Genomic DNA, 18,067 nt, shown 5'->3' with positions numbered 1-18,067 from the left:
TTACAACAGTTTATATTTATAGATAACATTCGCAATCGTACAAAAATGAAAAAATGGAAAAGTAAGTAATATCAAACAGAAAAAGATTATAAATATATAATAATATATTAATTTATTTAAGTTTGAGATAATTCTGAGAAACTTTAGGTAATATCAAAAGTAATGCATAAATTTATTATTATATATTTGATCTTTTTTGTTTGATATTTACTTTTCCACTTTTACATGATAAAATATTTATTCAAACTTTTTTAGTTATCTATTCACGTTAAATTTATATTTGAAGTTATATATACGTTTATATATACATTGGAAAATATTCTTTCTGTATATTATATATTTATACAGTATTTTTGGTTAGATGTAAGCGCAGATATTTATTTTTCGAGTTATAAAATTTAAAAAAAGTGCCCGCAAATATTTGCTCAACAAATATTCCCCTCATTGACATCAAAACATTTTCTTTCATTCGTTATTAAATAAAACAGATCAAATGTGCACGTAAAAATCGTCTATCTTGATGTAAAAGAGAAAAAAGATCTGACATTTTACGCCCTTCTAGATTTACCATCTGAAATATTGACATCCAATTAAAAATCCCTGTACTTTTCGATGCCGATACTTTTCAACCTGTCAGTGCACATCGTATTGAAAAAAAAAAAAAAAAAAAAATATAGAGAAATACGCATGTAACATATTGTATAAAATCAAACACGATACCGCGAACGAGTTAACGGCTAATGCGTAGAAAGAACGAACGATTGACCTTCGACAGGCAATTTTCTCCGAGGGTTTTCGCGAAAATGTACCGGAACTTAATCGCGTACACAATTGGTAAACCACATTTAACCCTTTCGTGTTTGTACAATATGTACGAGAACGAGATGCCGCAGGGTTACCGCAATGGCATCGTTATATCCGTAACGGTATTGCTAACATTTCCTGAAAGTTTCATGCAATAATTCCGGGGCGCACGGCTTTCAAATTAATAACGCTTTCATCGTGCATACGTGTCGGGTCCCAAACCTTTTATATCGAGTTACAAAACATCGTAAAGTGGCTGTAACTAATGGTTGTATTTCATGAAATACTTCATTTCACAATCACGGTTAAGCTCGATAGACATTGTGAGATGGTACGATTAAGTAATAATCTAGAGTATTAATCTTCCTAGTTTGCAAGAGATTATAGCATGTGCCGAGAATGTAAAAAGGTGTTTTAAAAATTAATGGCTTTGCTAATTTCAAGAGCGCACATTCTGTTTTCATTCATGTTTTTAAACCGTAAAGCTACATTGTAAATTGAGAGATCCATTTTTCTCGAAGAAACTATTATCTCACCTTGTCATATGTTTAGCATAAAAAAAAAAAAAAAAAAAAAGATATTCGCGATTGAGGACGAAAAAAAAAAATAATAACACGGTTGGAAAATTATTAAAAGAAATGAGGCATATTGTAAAACGGGAAAATTCGCTACTTTAATCATTTTCCCTCTTGTTCTCAAGTATCTCGCAATTATTCGCTCTGGCAGTGATTGATAATCTTTAAGCTTCTCCTTCTTGTCCTGTAACTTTACTTCTGTTTATTATCGTTCGGTGCACATCTTTGATTCATTAATAGTTTGAATTTGTTTTTGACACAGTTTTTTTTTTTTTTTTTTTGCCAACATCGCTCCTAATAGTCTGCGATAATAATTAAACATGCGAAAATTTTAAATACCTGCCATTTTAAAAAGTAGAACAGTTTTATTTTCCAAAAAAATTCTTTTTTAAAGGATATTTATTTTTAAATTGCACTATTAAAATTATAGACTAGAGTCAACTACTTTTATTGGCTGTATGCAGATAAATAAATCAGAGAGAGAAAGAGACTCGTACATTGTCTAACGTATCTACTATAAAAGTCAGTTAAGATTTGCGATCAGTTTATTCTTTTATTATTTCCGTATCTTTTATTATCTTCGTGTCTTTTTGTCATCTTCGTATTCGACTTGAGAATTTCCGTAGCTGTAATTGTAGTTAGTTACGTAAACGAGATGGAAAAAGGGAAAGGATTAAGGGCGAAGTTTGCACAGACCGGTGTTGCCGGACGGGTGTAAGTAGATTTACGGATCGAATAAGTTCCTTATGCAATTCGAAGGCGACACCATACACGTAGGAGAGCGTGCACGGCAAGACGTCGCGGCGCCTGGCGTCTTAATAATGGCACGTCGTCGGGAAACGCGTCGTCATGGCTGCCAACGGGGTGGGTGGTAGTGGACAGAGGCAAAAGGAAAAAGGAGGGGAGGCACGAAAGCGTGATTTATCTGTCCGTATATCTTTTTTCTTCCTTTCTCTCTCTCTCTTTCTTTCTTCCGATCTTAAACAGATGACGGGATTGCTGCTGCCTCTGCAGCAGGTACACGTAGGCCCACTAACTGACCGAAGCAACCGAGATAAGGATATATATTGTGTACATGATTGCATTTATCTACCCTTAAATTGCGAATTATAAAATATAAAGGAGGTTGAATTATTTTCTTATTAATTTATTGTAATTTATTAATTTTTGTTATATTATACATATACAGGTGTGATAAAAAATAAACAAGAGAGTTATCTAATAAAATTATATATAATTTTTTTTGAAAATTGCCCTCTCTTGTATCTTTTGATTATTATGACTGTTTGATTCTCTGCTCAAGATAAGCAATTTTTGCAGGAGAGAAAGAAAATTCAAAATTAATAAAATTCATCAAATTAATAATAAAATTCAAATCGTTCAACGTAAAATATAAAGTACGAAATTTTGTAGACTCGAAAACGCAAAGCTACCACGAATAGCAGTGATATGAGATTCTCTTTTAATCAATTGATAGGGCAAAGTTTTCGAGAGGACCTTATCGAGTTTTCATAGAAATAACTGGGTTCTAAGTTTCTTAAGGACATCGCGATACCTTATCATTTAGGTTCCGTATCGAGGAAGGATGAGGAATTTATTTAAGTAATTCCCCTTCGATGCATGATGGAAAAGCGTTGTGAAGGGGGGAGAAAACCCTTTTGCCTCTCTCACGCAAGATCTAATTCCCGCGTCCACGAAAGCCGGCAATTTTACTTTCGTATTATGCGCCATTAAAAACTCATCCGCTGCAACCGCGTGCACGCGCTGGCGAATAAATCATACGCAAAGTAGGTCTGCTTTTCACCGGAAGTTTTCAGTAAACACGCAAGACTTGCGTCACGAGAGAATCTCTGACAAAAAAAAAGAAAAAAAAAAAAAAAAAAAAAAAAAGAGGGAAGTCAAATAAACCTCCCCGAAATAAATTTCACCGCAGGTTCGACGATGCAAGATCGCGCTGTTTACTATTGCAACGATCAATACGACACGGGTTAAAAAACAAAAAAAGAAAAAAAAAATAGTGCGAGATGGAGGATTCAACTGTTCTGCTGAATTTTTCGTCACTATTGCAAATCGCTACTGAAAAAAAATGCATACTCTTTTATTTCATCATTTTTTTAAAAATTTATTGAAGCAATTAATTCTCGTGCAACCGAAATAAATAGTAATGGAATGGAATCCAACAGTACACTTTTAAATTTATAGACGTATAATCAGATTCAAAGATATTCAACAGATTTAAATTGTGTGTGTATAAGTGAGATTGAGAAATTAAATTGTCAGCACAACCGATCAAATATTTCCAGGCTTTTTAAAGTTCTACGAAGCGTTTTTACGTCCCATCAAAATATGATACATTTTGAACGTAATAATCTGTAATAAAAATACTGTTTAAATGTTTGATGTTACTGGCAAGTAACATCATGTATGTACAACAAATTAGACTGCAAATTATGCACACTCTGATTAATAGACTGAATATGATGTAAAAGTTCGAATTAATATTTTTTTAGTTTTTCTTGCTGCCAACCAAAAATTAATCCTTTTTTATTAATTGTAAACGGTTGCTGTAATAAAAAATTGAATTCATATAACAATGGTATAAAAAATAATTTTTTTACGGTTACTGTTGTAATTGGTGGTGATATTGGTCTGTATTTAATCATAGTTAAATAAAATACTTGGGATATTATTGAAAAATAGTTTTTATAAACGTATGCAAAAATGTAATAAAATTTGTATAAATACGAATAACCGTAAAAATCGGGAAGAAAATAACTAATTAATCGCGAACGCGGTTGGTTTTTTTATTCATCGAAATCATATAACTTAGCACAAAATGAAAGTTGCGAATATGTCGATCGATTGGATTAAATGTGCCTGACTGCAGAGAACTGTAATATTTAAATATATATTTAAATATACATAAACGAGGAGATATACGTGACAAAAAAAAACACATTTTACACGCTTTAATTGCAGCCCAGTATTATATTCTTTTTGTATTATTGGTGTCTTGCAAATGGCAAAAATTGTTATCGCTTTAAAAAGGATTTTATTCTGAAATGATAGAAGCTTGTAGCATGAAAGTTTGCAATTAGCAATAACTATATGTTATCAAAAAAAATTTGTTGCTTAATGAAAGATTGAGCGATGCAATAAATCTTTTTCTCGTGTGTGCGTGTTATAATATTTTTTCATTTTTATACAGCAAAACTTGTATCCGCAACAACATGAATCTTTGATGCAATTCAATTGACGAATTTTGTACACACGATGGAGAACTCAATTTTTACTTGCAACGCGCTCGCTGCGATTTCAACGCAACTTTTCTAACAAACTAATATCCTCCTGCGATAATCAAATAAATTTTCAATTCTAGTTGCCTCAATTTCACGGCATTTTAGAGCAGTGAGACTATATCGTAAAGTCAGAATGTAATGAGAAGTGGATCAAAAGTTTATTGGTACTTTCCGTCAACCAATTCTCTAGCGTATTTTTGAGAAATATTTCAAGAAGAGTTTGCTAAATTCCTTAAATACAGAAGCACAAATATTTCATTTTTCTTTCTTTTCCCAAAAAATTATTTGCAAATAGTGTGCAATAAAAGTAAAATGTTTTAATAAAATTTTAACAAATATTGCTGAATAAAGACTAAAATAATTATAACAAATTTAATAAGTATCAAGATTTATTAAAAGAAATTATTTTTATAAACGAATTATTTTGTATAATTCAATAATATATACAGCTCTGAATAATATTGTATAATGAATTGATTTTATACATTTTACTCTTTTTTGAAAAATTAGTAATACAACTTATTATTCTACATCATTACAAATGATACATAATTATTAAAAATATATATATTATATTTATATTATATATTATAATATTAGAGATATTAATTGATTTAACTGACAGATATATATATATATATATATATACGTAAAAAAGAAATTTGTATATATCACATAAGCACTCAATTCGAACGTCATAGGAAATGTCAAAATCAGCTGTAAGAAGAGTCGAATCGATAGCCTTCGGCGAAATTTTCAGACTAGTGATAAAGTAGTGGGTGGAACGAATCATCGCATTTCCTGCCTAATTCTCACGTCCAGCCACGAAAATTCAACCTATGACCTTTATTCGAGTCACGCGGTCCGATATGGCTTCCGAATGTAAGAGTCGCCTTTTTTGGTCCATCTTCCTCTCCCAACGAGTCGCTCTTTCCGCTTCGTTTTCGACCCTCACGACCGTTCCACCTTCTCTCTCTCTCTCTCTCTCTTTTTCACTCTCATCGCAGAGAACTCTCTCTTTCGGTACGCCTTTAATACTCTATTCCCAAAGCATCCATTTCCGTGGCAGTCCTTTAGAATTTCTTTCGTTTCCCGCGCTACGTTCTCGCTACCGCTTGTGTCTTTGTGTTCCGCCGGAATTCATTCGTCCCACGCCATCTCAGGCGAGATACGGCAATTTAGCCTTCTTTTTTTCCCTTTTTCTTATTTTTAAGTACACTTTTTTACATTACGTGCCGGTCAGAGAGCCTTTTCCCTTCTACCTTTCAAAATATATACATGACATGCAATATCAAATTTTCCTGCTGTATGATAACAAAAATAATTTCTCTTCACTCACAGATTTGAATAAAAATGAAGGGAAGTATCTTTATTATGTTATGTTAGATTTTTTTATATTATTAGTTTTACGTAACTATTACATAATTTCTTAATTTTTTTTTTTTTTTTTTTTTTTTAGAAAAGTATTTAATATTTATATAAATATTTTTATTGAAGTTTTTGAGTACATTACGGTTTGTGTCTTAAAAATTTATTATTTTTATCATAATAATTATAAGATTTCAACCTTCTTTCTGCAAATTTCATTTTCTTATCTGACCCATATTTTCACTAAAACTCTCTTATGCGAGAAACAATAATCTGAAATTTAAATTTCTCAGTTTTAAAAAAATATATGACAGATTAAATTTTTATATCTAATAGCATTTTCTTCTCTTACATAAAATCCAACATTCTGGAAAAAAAAATTACAAAATGTTGTTGAACATTACAAATTATCTCTTCAGAATTTTCCATTTTGATTATATAATTATGATTTATAGTAATTGTAAGATGTAACGACCTTCTTTCTGCCAATTGAATTTTCTTATTTGACCGACCCGCATTTTCACTCCAACTTCCTTCAATGCTCATGCGGGAACAATACTCTGAAATTTAACATGCACTCGCTAAATTATCCGCACGTTGATGCGGCACTTACATCCTACATTTCCTTGCATCGCGCTCCTTTTTCATCCTCACCCGTATCTTCTCATTTTCCGCGTTCTCCATGGTGTCGTTGATGCAAGTATGCAGCGATGTATATTCGTGCGAAAAATCGGGCAAGTACTGCACTATCACATGTTATCCCCGTTTCGTTCCCGCCGTTGCGCACGTACGCTACGATAAGCTCGCTTCCTAGTCATCAAGAACCGCGACATCGCATGTATTTTTATGACGGCGATGCTCCCATGGATAAGCTCGGCTAACGAAAGTGTCCAACGAGATATTTTTCGCTTTTCGATACTCTTGGAAATAAAATCGCCCTTCGCAATTTTTTATATTCCCCCTTTACGTCGTGAATATTTCATTGGGTCACTTAGTAGATACATGATGGATGTATCTGATATGGATGCATCTGTTATACGTATATCGAATTATGAAGATATTTTAGTTAAGTTAATGTCATTGAGTTTGATGTCTATTATTTTATCAGAGAAATGAAATCATAAGTAAATGTAGATAAAACTTATTTAATTGTCATATTATATTTTAATGGCAATTAAAATATATATATTTAATTTTTAACGAAAACCCGCGAGATACTTTTATTGGCGAAAATTTAATAAAATATTTAAATATAATATTTCTTGTTAAATAATTAAATATCTATTACCAGTCAGATTTTACATGTAAGTGTTATTATTAACTTGTTTAATAATTGTTTTTAAATAACTTTTTAACTTAATTACTAAAATTTCATTAGAAACGTCAAGATCAAAAAGAAATTATTATATATCAATAATTAAAGTATTATGTCAAGTGACGTGTAACCCAAAAATTTTTTAAAACAAATCGTTGGAAATTTATTCAGAAAATTCATTACTTTTCTGTAATTATTATAATGATATAATAATTCTTTTTTTTTTGATATCATATAATTTAATATGCCAGAATTGTTATATTATATGTATTATATAATAATTAATATGTATATATATATATATATACATTTTTGTAATAACAATTTTTTTTATCAATGTCATTACGTCAAGACCCATCACTTTCGAAACAAATAAAGCGCAACATGGTAGAAAAGATGATCGTACAGATTACAGATTGATATTGGAACAAACAAGCATAGTTTATACAGACCTGTCAAAAGCTTGAAATTCAGATGAAAATATACAAAACATACATTGGAAACAAGGAAATTTTTTTTTTTTTTTGTTTTTTTTTTTTTTTTTTTGCGAAATGTATTTATGTTGAAAACTCACGCTATCACGTATCCAATTTCACGTCCCACAATTCAAATTTCAACCAACCGCTTTCAAATTTTTTATGTTTTTCGTGAAGCTTTCGGATTCTCTTTTTCTGCAAAGGGTGAGTTTTTAAAAAATACAGCATTATTAAGCTCCCATCGCACAACTTTTCGTAGATCGATCACGCTTTTTTTTTTGCTGCTCTTTGCGTACATCTGAGATAATGTGATAACAGAAAAATTATTAATATAAAAAAATTATTTAGAGCCTTAATACATTCAGTAAATTTAATATTTAAGTATTATTATATACATATTATTATTTATAATTTATATATTTAAAAATAAAGAAACAGGTGTGTTTCTATTTTTTTTATATATGCATAATAAAAATAATTCTTCGTGTGAATAAATTTTTCTATTTTTATATTAAACAGATATACAAGGCATGCGCTGTTTTAATCAAAGTTTCTATCTGTTTAACGATATTGAACATTTTAAAATCTAATAGACAATTTGAGGAGAATATACTGATTGAAATTAAATTATATGAAACTTGCATTAATTTTATTCTGTCCATAAACAATAGATTTTCGTAAACGGAAAATTATACAAAGTATATGTTTTGAAATCGCAAATAATACAAAGATGTGATATCACAAAATAGACGTTATCGATAAATATCATCATGAGATTTTGATGTCCTGCGATTTCGATCGTCCATAGCAATAAATCTTATCGAATAATCCCATTTGGACTTAATCGTTTTCCATTTTTCTGATTCGAAACTCGATGCTCAAGCACTCCCGTTGAAGAGTTTTAAAACTGTTTCTTGTTATGCTCTCTTTTCTTACTTTATTCAAGAACCGCGGTGAATTTCAACCAATACACAATTCAATATAATAATTTTTCCAATAAAAGCTAGTGGAAGAAGCTTAAATCTAAAAATATTTCATTGTTGCTATCACCAGCAAAAAACAGCGGTTTTTCCAATTTTAATCCATTAAAACTATGGCATAGATACATCTGCTACAAATATATAAATGTTATAAATAGATAAGAATTTTAAGTTATAAACATCCTTTTTAAAAGCATATTTTAAGTCTTTTCTTACAAGTACATCGAAAGCTGAAACACATATTTTTATTTCAAGAATATTTATGTAAATACAAAATAAAACCAGTGTAATCTAACAAATTCTTATCTTGATTATGTTAAACATTTTTTTTAATGTGATCGGCAACATAATCTATCGAGAATATATAAACCAATATATGGTATATTTAGATTAGAAATTGATACGACTCTTATATATATAGATTTATATCAATGATAAAAGATTTTGATATAATTGTACCGCGAACATGTGATATCTTTTCAATTACGAATATTGATGTCTGTTAAGAATTAATTGTATCGATTTTTATACAAATATATAGAGACAATCTAATAATCACAGGCTATACATCTTTTTTTTATTTCTTATGGATCTATTTGAAATTTGAAATCTATAAATTTGAAATTTCCCGTGTATATATATATATATATATATATTATCGTAAATATGGCGTTGCATATAAGGGCTTTATAATTTAAAATTTATTTCTCTAAATTTCAATATTTTAGAATGATTATATCTATGGTAATTTTAAATATAAATAAATTAAATTTAAATTTAAATTTTTAAATTAAATTTAACTTTAAATAATGTTACAAGTATTTTATTTGTTATAAATTACTTATTATTGCTTACAATATATGTTTTTATTTATTACATTTATTCTGAAATTAACTATAGAAATAATTTCAACTGTTTGAAATGTTAAAATTATTTTATAATTATAATGAAACATTATATAAAAAGATTCTTCGAACTGATAAAATTGTTGCGTGTTTTCCAGACTATTCTTTTCAGACATTTGCTTCGTCTCTCGTAACATGCTCGTAATAAACTCTCTGTGTTTCGCTGGTAATCTGTTGGCATAAGATTATCTCTACTACCTACTCTATTGTAGCGCAGTCACGCCCTATAGTTGTTATATCTGTAGTCGACTTGTCATATGTCGATTTTGATACACGATATATGCATATAGCCTGATCATCCCCCAGGCACGTTAATCACATCTATGTATACATTAATATACGAGGAACAGTGATATCAGTTATAACGTTTAATGAACATTTCCAGTCTTTTCAAAATAATATAATATTTCTTTGGGAGTTTATTGCCAAATATATATATATATATATATATATATATATATATATTAGCAGCATAGAAAACGCGCCTCATCTCTGGACATAACATCATCTATTCTGGTACATAAGCGAACATAATTGATAGGAGATGGCAAATGACAGGTGATTCAAGCTTCGACCAGTAATCATAAACAGATGTTTGTACATTCGGGGTGCAAACCGCAAATCATCGTTCTAACTTTATCAGCCTATAACGCTTCGCGTTCTCATCGTGGAATATCACCATTCGTTATATGAACGTGTAATTTACGATGTGTTTAAAATAGTCCTCGCGCCTCGGTACTTGTGCAAGCGATTTATTCTCTCGCTTTGATTCACTGTTATCGACGATTGAGAATTCGGTGTCACTGAAGTCAACAGCACGATCGAAAGATCAAGGATCAAACAAAGACTTAACGTCAAATTGAGAAACAGGTACCTTATAAAACGTTTTGTATTTTTTATATGTATTCCTTCTTTACGTCTCTGAACGGATGTGGCCATAAAGTTTTTATTAGAATGTCTATGGTATTTTCCGGAAGCGCGCAAGAGACTGAAGGATATGAGAAAAGTCACGTTTAAAAGATCAGGAAATTTTGGGACTCAAGGAATTAAAAAAAAATTTTGCTCTCACTATAAATATCCATTTTTGTTCATATATTCAGTGTTTTAACAAAGTATTGAACATGCAGTACAATTTTGATTTTAATTTTTAGTGGTAAAAAAATAGAAAGAAAAATGAGAATTAAAAATGTTATGAAAGTTTTAATTTTAATCTTAACGAAAATCATTCAGTTATTTTCTTTAGTACATTTACAAATTTACTTGAAACTTAAGAGACTTTGCTTTTTTTTTTCTTTATACGAATGAAAAGTATTATAAAAGAATTTATTTTATAAAATCTTGAAAATATGTTTTTATCTGGAATTTTGGAGAAAAAATACTTGGAAGACCAAAGAATTTTCAGGGAATTTTTTTTACAAGATTTCAGTAGACAGCCTGAAAGTACCTCCATACAGATGTCTCGAAATTTCACGTTATCATGTAAATTGGAATGTTATCATGTAAAGCAAGTAACGTAACGAATTTTTTCGCTCTCATGTTTTATCCAATGCGAAACTTTAACCGCGCCAGCCATATTCGATAACGATAAATCAACGTTCATTTGTGTAGTCGTTAGAAATATCGATCCCATTACCGTCGCAAGCAGCTTTAGCCAAGCACGTTCTCTTTTTCGTCCCTGGACTATTACCCTTTATCGTGCGACGAGATAATTCAAAGCGACTGCTGTAACTCGCTCCGACGAAGTAATTAGTATAACGAGTAAAAGCCGAGAGTCTGTTGGTTCGTGCGACACGATCCGTGCTCTTTTAATAACTACTAATCCGCTAAAAAGCGAAACGAACGAGGAACAAACGAGTTATCTCGCGTAATCGGGACGAGAACCTGCCGCTGATTTATTCAGTCTTTAATATGGATCCTCAGACTCGCGACACGTATTATTCAGTCACCGAAAGAATAATCTCGAATGCTTATAGTGATGTACTTATTTCAACGGTGCTCGTATCCTTTGATTTATCCAGTGTTGATTGTCTACCAATTATTGTGTCGGTCGCGTACGAACATTACGATATTATTCAGAGGAAGAGATGTTTGTACGTACATTAACTGAAATGACAATAAGTCTACATTTCATATCGTATGATATATTTCATATATAATTTATTTAATGTCATGTATATTTTTTTTCATCTCTCAGTTTTCATTATTTTATTTATTTAATTTTATATATAAAATTTATATAATTTATGTAGGTATATTTCATTATATAATTTTATTAATATTATATTTTTACTGTAGAGTTACATATATCCAAAAATAAGAAATCAAACTGTAGAGTGAAAAAAATAAAACATTTTATTTTTTCATTTGATGGGAGGCAGCTGGAACGAGTATTTTTAAATGAAATTTTTTGTTGTTTATTTTTTAAAAAAGATAAAACGTCACTACTAAAGAAATAATTTTTTTTTTTTTTTTTTTTTTTTTTTTTTTTCTCTAGGACGCCAATTTTGCATAATGCATATGTGTTCTGGGTCGATTTGAATTGTCATGTTGGTGCCCCGAGCATCGTGTATCGAATTAATCGTGTTTCGGCGCGAATTGACGTGTCATATTTGTTGATAGTCAGCGAATATAATGAGCCATGTCGAATGATTTTCTGTAGCGAGACAAACTACAGTTCGGCGAGCCAAGCAGCAAGTCCGTGGGAATTTTGCCATGGTGGAAATTACGGTCGATTGTCTGTAAAGAGTGTTCCAACCTACTGTGACGTATCTTTTTACCCTCGCGGAGTCTCTGATCAATTTGTGAAATTAATGTGTCTGATAAAAGCGTCGACAGAATAATAGATTGTATCTGTAAATTATAAACGATCAAAAAAATGACGAATTTTTGGGAAACTAAACCAAATGGCAGGCAGAGCGGAGATAGTGACGTTTTATCGGTTTATTAAATTTTAAACGCACGGATTTCAACAAATTCAGTAATTTAAATATTTGTTAAATAAATATGTAAGTATATTGTTGAAAATAAAAAATTTATAGTACTTTTTAACACTTAAAAAAAGAGAATCAAACAACGTCTGATATATTTAATACACGATCTATCTTATATCGCAAAACTTTAATTGCATCGCACTTTAAAAATAAAAGAATCCTTTTTAAAGATGATAATTTAAATACTTAAATTATAGTATAGATTATATAAAAAACTAGAGATTAAAAAGTTGCGAGTTGTATTTACAGAGAAAGATAGAGTAAAAAATATTTATATATACTCCTGCAAATTTTAATTTAAATAAGTCTTATTTAATAAATATAATAATTATATTTATTTATAATATTTAATAAATATAAATATATAATAAATACTTAATATGAGAATATCGAATGATAAAATAAAATAAATATTGTTTAGAAAAAAATGAAAACAATCAGGTGATATTTTATTTAAAAAGTTTGACTCGAGATTTACTGTACAGCTAAAAAAAAAAGCAAGATTATTTGTAAATAATGTAATTTTTTTTAAATTATGAGCGGCACATAAAGCATGACAAATATTAATCATGGAATATCGTGCGTGGAATATCGATAATCACTTAACATCACATAACGTTGAACTCAACGTGATCTTTTTTTTAATAATTAGGCGTTGTTTATTCAACAGAGTCTGAAATTTCAGCACGAACGACCAACAGCTCGACATATGTCAGTTAGTCGAGTGAAGTACAGGCCGCGTGACGAGTGACAGTAAGCCGGTTCGATATGTTTTCGTCTCTTTTCCTGTTTTTTTCCTGTTTTTATAGAAATGAGAGTCACATATGCGGATAACACATTCGTGGATTCGTGGATCGTTTATAGTTTATAGTATTCAACTCGTTTTTTCTGCCATTTTTATATACACAGTCGCTAACTGTGTTGCATATATAAAATCCGTACCCACACGTACACACACGATATTATAATATATGAGAGTACTACTTTTTCAGAAGGGAATAAATATAGATATATTCAAGGGAAATTTTAAATGTAGATGTTAATGCAATTAACACTATTTTACCTTTATCACTAGCTTCGGATTTTATGTCATCTGAAATTCAAATCTGTTAATGCACGATTGATTTAAAATTATTTTCTAGAGAAAAAATACATACGTCATACACATATACGTACATTGCTGCGAATAATTCGCGTTAATTGTGTGCAATTAAACGTACCGCAAAAGTAAATCGAAGATTTGTCATGGGAAACATAATAAAAAGGACAACATAGCCTGCAATGTACACGACAGAAAACAGCGATACATTCATGGTAAAATGTAACAAAACGCTCCAGGCAGCTTAATAAATGATATTACAATTTCGAAATATGTTGCTTGTAAACGTAACGATCAAAAAATAAGCGTATCGTTTATTTTCCCTGAAAAAGATAATTTTGTAATATTGTGCAAGTTAAAAAAGGCACAGAGGAAATTGTTATAAATTCTCTCATTCGACTTTCTATGTATTTATTTTATTATTATTATTTAATATAGATGTATGTACATATATATATATATATATATATATATATATATATATATATATATATATTATATTTAACTTGATATATACAAATAAAATATATAAAATAATATAATATTCCTTTTGTCGTACATTAATGCGAATTCGTTATAACATGCATGCATCACTTATGTATAAATGCTTTTGACATACAGTGGATGGAATGACAGTTTAAAAACAGTGATAGATTAAAAAAATATACAAATATTAGAAAATCAATGTTCTGAATAAAACAAGATACCAAAATCAACGTTAACAGCTGTGATAACATTGATTTGATTTCCAAATATTCTAATCATAGCACCGTCATCTCGATAAGAAGTCTTCTAATTTATAATTTGTTGTATAAATTAACTTTTTACATGCCCACAAATATACAGATAAATTTGCAAACAAAGGTATTAATTTTTCATTATATTAATTTTTTAAGTATTGTATTTTTAACATTAACCTTAATTTTTATATAGATTATTTATTTTGTACTTATTAAATAATAACTTTACCATTAACTTAGAGATAAGATTCGATAATGTCTTTGAAATACATTAAATGTGCAAATCTCGATATTTATTTAAAGTTTTAAACTCGGAGGAAAAAAGAAAAGTAATAAAGACGAGGAAACGTAAATATTATATAAAGAGTTATATAATAAATTATTACGAAAGACATCAACTTTATCTTTCTCAAATCTTAAATATCTCTTTCTCATCTCTTTTTCTTTAATTTTTAATACTTATATAATTTATATAATTATTATTTATTTATTTTATTTTATATCTCTTTCTCTCATCTCTCTTTGTTGCGTTTTATCTCCCATTATTTATTTATATATAATCGTTAATATAAAGGGAATGCGTATATTGAAACCATTAGGAAAATTGATTAATTAAATGTTCGCCATAAAATGGTTTGCTTCTCTTGATATACTTGAGGCAATGATGGTCATCTGGAGTAGATACGATGCACAAATCGATGTCACGAATTTACGAGACGATCTAGTCTGCGGTTTTGTACAGCCACTATCGAAATTGTTTCGAAAGGCGCAATTCGCCGGACAATTGCCAGTGTAATTTCGCATATTTACCGTCATGCGCACAAAAGGCATCCATTTGTGAAATTACGCGCGTACACGCGCGTAAGTCGTGCACGTCCTATATACGTCTTGTACATGTTCCGTATGCACACTGCCACTGTCGTTTATGCTGATAGTATGTGCGTGTCTGTAAACTCCATTGAACCGCACGAGCGCCTCGACAGGCGCACGTAGGCTCTCTCCATGAGAAGCTTTTCCATCGGATATACGACTAGATTCTACAAAGTTCTATCTGTATCGATAAGCAAAGGAGGGTATTCACGCAAACCGCAGTTTATTAATTTTCGTCTCTTCGAAGTACTGTGCGGAATAATTGAATTAAAGTAAATCGCACAGTAAGCTCTAAAATTATAGAGATATGCAAGTTGTTAACAAAAAATTGTTCAACGGTTTGAAAAAATTGAAATATTAAAATCTTTAATATTCTATTCGAGTTGGATCTTTGTTTTTTTTTTTTTTTTTTTTTTTTTTTTATACAAGATGTCTACTCACTGGAAAAACATGCAAAACCTGGAATTCTCAGGGATTTATTTTGCATTTGCAAAAAAAATTCTCTCTTTGATAATTTTGCTCTTATATTATAAATAATTGGCCAGCGAATTTTATACGTTTAAAATATATTAGAAATATATATATACATATATATATATATATGTATATATCCGTTTTTGTTTATACATTTAATGTCTTGACAAAACTGAATATGCAATACATATTCTTTGTACATTTTAATGATAAAAAATGAAAATTTTATGCCAATGAAAAATATTTATCTTATGAAAGTTATTCAATACTTTCAGTACATTTATAAATCTAACACTTGAAATTTCAAGATACTTTGTATTTTTCCCTCCTATAAATGAGAAACATTAGAAAACACATAAAAAATTTATTTTAGAGAGAAAGTTGTATCAAAAAATCTTCAAAATATATTTTAAATACTCTCTGGGATTTTGAACAAAAATACCTGGAGGATCAGGAAATTTTTAAGGAATTTTTTTACAAGATTTGAGTAGACGTCCTGTTATAAATGCAATTAAATTACTCTGAAATTTTATTAGACTGAGAATAAATAAAATGTAATAAATTACAAAAGGTTTTATCAGATATATATTTTTAGAAATAGATTTTATCTGTAGAGACGACATTTGTTAGATTAAAATATATATTTATCACTAACAAAATATAAAAGATATTTTAATCTTTCGATTAGGCAGCATAAAACTCTTCTCAGGAATTTTCTATAATTAATTAATAATATTCGTAAAGCCAGCGATTTAACAATAAAATATACTTCGCATCGGATTTTATCCCATCATTATTTTTAACCTTTTTTTTGCACTTCTCTCTCACACACATAGAGATTATTATTAATTTAAAGTTTATTAGATCTCTTCCACAAATTTCTGAGCGAGCTTCCATAATTTTCCAATATTATCTCGAGTAAGACAAGTTAAAATTTGCATTTAATGAATAATCCAGCAGGCACCTTCCAACCGGTTCATTCCCCTGCAGACAATTATTTTCGCGGCTTTTATCTACCTACCCTACCTAGGAGCATCTATCATTGTACGTATGGCCCGCAGGTTCCCAGGAACAGGTACCGCTCACTTACTAGGCATTGTGCCTTACATGCACACGTGTAAGGAAGCAGCGCCCTGTGTGAATGAACTAACGGTTAAATAAAGATTTGTCGGGGACAGTTGTGGTTAATTGGAATAATTAATCGGCTCATTGTACTTCTCTCTCTCCCTTTTGTCTCGGTTCTTTCTCTCTCCTCTCTCTCTCTCTCTCTCTCTCTCTTTCTCGTGTCACGAGAATACGTTTCGTCTCGCGATTGTATACGAGAAGGCCGGCGGCCGCGTCTGCTTCTCAATGGAATTCCGTCTTGTAGACGTTGCTTCCGTCCTGAAAGCAGGTCCCTTTGTTGCCGAATACTCGCGATCTGATACGATCAGATTGTTTGGAATATATAGTTAATGCTAACAAATCTTGACGTTTCCCTTTCGATGAGAGAGGATTTCGAAGGAATTACTTATTATGTCGATATTGATTGGTATTCTTAAATAATGGAAAATGATATGACGATAAAAAGCAAGTTTTATTTTTAATTGGCAATTAATTTTTCTCTCTTTTGCAACTTAATATATTCTTGTATATATTATTTTCACATTCTCCCTTCATATTTATTATCTTACTATTATACGGCATTTTCACCCGCGTATTTCCATTTATTTTATAACATTTATCATCGAATAAAATTCTCAATTAGCTATTTAAAACCTTTGCTTGTCATAAATTTTATTTATTCAGCAATATACAGGTGTGCGAAATTTTGTGTGCTATTGATTCGTAAATGTGCATCTCGGTGTGATATAATCTCTGTTGTTGCTCCAATTCGGTCGATTTTCTAAATAGGATAATGACACGTATAGGTACAACTCGTTATTAATTACGCTGCGAGAATTTGCACCGTTAATATTGGTTTGAATATTTAAATTAATTGAACATATAAAATATTACATATGTATATAAAACATACGAAATATTTCAATCATTTCGATACGTCTGCTTCATCAATATCGCAAAGTTAATGTGCGCTGATTCAATGGTTGCGTTTCTTTTTTCTGTTCACTCGGCATTTAATTTATACTAAATTATAGAATTACTTTTATTTAAAAAAAAAAGAATGACGTA

The 18,067-nt window shown here is 30.0% G+C and overlaps 1 protein-coding gene across 2 annotated transcripts in view; it reads left to right on the top strand.

Moving 5' to 3' along the window:
• LOC140674815 (semaphorin-1A) overlaps positions 1–18,067 on the top strand; it is a 221,552-nt gene that overhangs the window by 166,241 nt on the left and 37,244 nt on the right. The gene's annotated exons all lie outside the window — the stretch shown is intronic.

Source organism: Anoplolepis gracilipes, chromosome 16 (assembly GCF_047496725.1).
Source record: "Anoplolepis gracilipes chromosome 16, ASM4749672v1, whole genome shotgun sequence".
In the NCBI taxonomy this organism is placed as follows: domain Eukaryota; kingdom Metazoa; phylum Arthropoda; class Insecta; order Hymenoptera; family Formicidae; genus Anoplolepis; species Anoplolepis gracilipes.
The sequence above is the reverse complement of the archived record's forward strand: the minus strand, read 5'-3'. Positions and strand labels throughout refer to the sequence as shown.